The sequence below is a fragment of the Ursus maritimus genome, unplaced genomic scaffold, assembly GCF_017311325.1.
Source record: "Ursus maritimus isolate PB19 unplaced genomic scaffold, ASM1731132v1 scaffold_10, whole genome shotgun sequence".
NCBI classification, from domain to species: Eukaryota; Metazoa; Chordata; class Mammalia; order Carnivora; family Ursidae; genus Ursus; species Ursus maritimus.
Window position 1 is genome coordinate 10463466 of NW_024423344.1, and position 3765 is coordinate 10467230.

Below are 3765 nucleotides of genomic sequence, written 5' to 3' on the forward strand. Positions count from 1 at the left end.
CTGCTTCTTACTTTCCTCTCCTTTGTTATTTCCTATGCATGCTCGCTCTGCTGCTTCTTCTCTGCCTCCCAACCTCTCAGTCTCATTTGTGGGCACTTCTCCCACTTCATTTCAAACATGGTCCCACTCTCCCGCCCCAACACACACACACACACACACACACACCAAAAACGCTGTTTCTTCCCAAGAGTTCCATATTCAAACTTTTCCTTTTTCATTTCTATGCATTCCTCCAATGTGAACTGATCCATTCTCTCCTGTAATTCCAATTACTTATGCACGTGCAAGCCCCCACCTCCAGCCCTGAACTCTCTCCTGAGCTCCAGATCCAAACATATCCTTACCTGAATATCCCACAGGAACTCTGAATAAATGCTCAGAACTGAACTGACCTTTACTTTCACTCCAACAAAACCCTGTCCCTCCTCCTCTCAAGTCAATGGTTTCATTATCCTCACAGATATCCTAGCCAGAAAACTAGGAATCATTTGTCGTAGGGTTCCAAATCTTTCTAGCCCCCAACTTAAGTCATATCAATTTTATCCCTTAAATACTTCTACAATCCCTGTCTTTCCATAACTGCAACTGTTTAGTTCAGACTTTTCTTCATTTTTCTATTGTACTTTTTCCCCCCTTTTTTTCGCCCTAAAACTGGTTTCCCTATACCACTCTATTCTCCCCTCTCCAAGGTCCATTCTCCACACTTCGGCTGGAGTTATCTTTCTAAAATACAAACCCAGTAACACCACTACTCCATTTGAAATTCTTCAATGGTTGCCCCCACCCCCAGAAAAACACTATGAACTCTTTATCATGGTACCAAGTACCTTAGGATCTGGCCCCTCCCTCCCCACTACACTGCAGGTACTCTGAGATTCAGGCATCAGAATGACCTAGGGTTCTCCAAACACAGAACACTGGAATCTGTCCTTCGCTTTTGTTGTGCCATTTGCCTAAAATGACTTTCCTCATCTTCTCTCCCAGTGAAAGGTTACTCAATTTTCTTAACACAAGTCAAATGTCACATCATACTGGAAGCTTCACCCAATCTCCTTAAACAGAGTCAGGATCATTCTACCAATGAGTACAGAGAATGGCATCAGTGGTTGAGACCATGACTTAAATGAGTTAGACCTACCTGGGTTGAAATCCCAGGTTCAAACCTTATCAGCTATGACTCTGAACAAGATCTCTAAGTCTGTTTCCTCATCTCTAAATAACAGTAGCTAGGGATTTCTATGAGAATTAAATAATGGGTTACATGCAAAATACTGTAGAGTACCTCACTGAAATTAAGTATTCAATAAATGTCACTGTTATATTACTGTTAATTCCCACTCTGGGCTCCTATAGCAACTTGCACCTATCTCTATCATACTGTTGTGATGACATGACTGCTCGTGCACAACACAGACTATCTTCTATCACCTTTTTATTCCCACTACCAGGCATAACACCTACAATATCATAGGTTTTTAACAAATAAGCAAATAAAATATACAAATAAACAAATAAAATGCTTCCAACCCCTGTACTATATACCGTAAGGCCTCAATTTTTTTTTCTAATGGTCTTTCTAAATTTACTTTCCATCTCCTTGTACAAAATTGGTACTTTAAGTAAAATTTACAAGTCAGCCTCATTTTAATTGAGAAAAAGGGAATTTTGTAGTGGACTTCTATTGTTTTGTTTAAAACACACACACAGGGGTGCCTGGGTGGTACAGTCAGCTAAGCATCTGACTTTTGGTTTGAGCTCAGGTTGTGACCTCAGGGTGGTAAGATAAAGCCAGGAGTCATGTGCTTAAGACTCCCTCCTTCTCCCTCTCTCTCTAATAAAAAGAATAAATAGAAAAATAACACACACAAAATAAGCCCACTGTTCTATCAACAATTTTTCTACATACTATATAAAATACCAAATTTCTCGGATGGTTATCTACCTGTTGAAAAATTGTAAAGAGTAATCAAGGCAGGTTTTCTAAATCTGTGTTGGCTTCCTTACCACCAGGACCTGAGCCAACTCTAAGGACCAAGGTGTATTGCAGGGTATTTTTTTTTAAGTAGAACATGGCATTTTTCATTCTGAAAACATGCTCCTGAGAAATTCTGAAGAACACTGAAATAATCAAAGAAAATAGTTATTACTACCCACTTTAAAAAAAAAGAAAAAAGAAAAGAAACAGACAAGTCTGTGCTTTAAAAATCACTAGTAATTTAAACTAATCTTCAAAATATAATCAAAATATGTGTAGGCACTATTCAAGCTAGTGAGTGGGGGTGTGGGGGTACTCATTTTGCAATCTTGACCCTCAAAAAATGCAAAAGGCAAAACGATTTAAGAAAAAGATACTACCATATAATAGCATGATCTCTACTTCTACACTTGACCTTTAAACATTAATGCCCTTTGAGTAATTACTAATGGGTTAAAATGCAAACACCTCTGAGCTACTTCAGAATAAACATGATTAAATACCTAGAAATAAACGTATTAGTGAAAGGAGAAAGTCCTATTAAAAAAAAGTTTCTCGGGTCTCACATCAAATGTGTGCCATACATACGGTTCGGCACCGAGAGGCAGCAACCTGAGAGGGTCAGAGACGCCGCAGGCCCGAGGCCCTGCAGCTGGGACTGCTGCTCATCCCTGAGAATCAGCGGGGCGGTGGCCCAGCCCAGTCGGGGTGGGGCTGAGCGCTGTTAGCCGGGGCGGGCCAAACCGCAGGGCGGGAAGCCCAAGTCTCACCTCCACTTCCCTCTCCCAGCGCAGAGCCCAGTTCCGCGACCACCCAAGAGCCCCTGCACCACAAAGACAGATTTTCTCTCGCCCGGTCCGCTCAAAGTTTATCGGTCTTTACCGGCGGTCAGGGCCGCCGGGCTTTGTAGTTCGCCGGTCCAGGCCACCCCGCCCAGGCCGCAAGCCTGTGGAGCGGCTAAACTACAATCCCCATAATGCCCCGCGAGGCTCGCGCTCCCACTGTTCTCTACCTCCCCTCACGGCGCCCCAGGACCCGCACCGCTGCGCTGCCGTGGCAGCGGGAGACCGGGTGGGGCTGTCAACCTGAACACCCCACCACCTGCCCTCCTGCTTGCGCCCCTCTCCCTCTGATTCATTACCTACGTGCCGCAGTTCGGCGGGCCGTTGGTGATGCGGACCCGGTGGGGGTGGGGCACAAGCCGCCGCCGCCGCGGAGTCCGTTAGTTCCCGACGTGCGTGAAGAGGCGGTGGCGGCGGCGTACGGTTGCCATGGCGGCCGCAGGCCGGGCGGTGGGGGGAGCGCGGAGGTTCCGAGTCAACTCGGGGGAGGAGCCCGGGAACCCCACCCGGGTGAGGGAGAAGGGAGGCGCAAGGGTGCGTCTGGGAGAGGAAGACGATGACATTGAAGAGGACGAGTGACTAATTGAACTCGGGTACTGCCCAATGAGCCCTGCCGCGGCAGCGTCCAATCCCCTTGGCAGGACGCGTGTCCTATGCCGTCGGCGGAGCGCGTTAGTGCCCGCTCTATTCTGAGACGAAGCTTGTGGCGTCAGAGGAAGGAGCGCCCGAGCGGCTCAGCGCCTGGCTCTTTAAAGGTCGTCCGGCCCGGCCCCTCCCCCGCCGCTTCTGCGGGCGTCCCCCGCTGGCTCTGCCGGGTGGCGTGGTGGGAACCGGAGCCACCCTTTTCTGGGCTTTTCACCACCAAAACTGAATTTGCAATCTTTCACACCATTCTGCCACTTTCTGAGGGCTAGAAACGAATCCTTTCGTAAGGCGTAATGCTTAACG

The 3765-nt window shown here is 47.2% G+C and overlaps 1 protein-coding gene across 4 annotated transcripts in view; it reads right to left on the reverse strand.

Moving 5' to 3' along the window:
• Window positions 1-3529, reverse strand: part of KATNAL1 (katanin catalytic subunit A1 like 1) — a 77730-nt gene extending 74201 nt beyond the window's left edge. The window contains exon 1 of one of the 4 annotated variants that reach the window (XM_040621907.1): window positions 3117-3529. The gene's annotated coding sequence lies outside the window, so the exon portion shown is untranslated. Of the gene's footprint in view, window positions 1-1942; window positions 2095-2541; window positions 2667-2745; window positions 2940-3116 lie in introns of those variants that run through there. The other 3 variants (XM_008692192.2, XM_008692193.2, XM_040621908.1) reach the window with 3 other exon arrangements.
• Window positions 3530-3765: the final 236 nt, after the last annotated feature.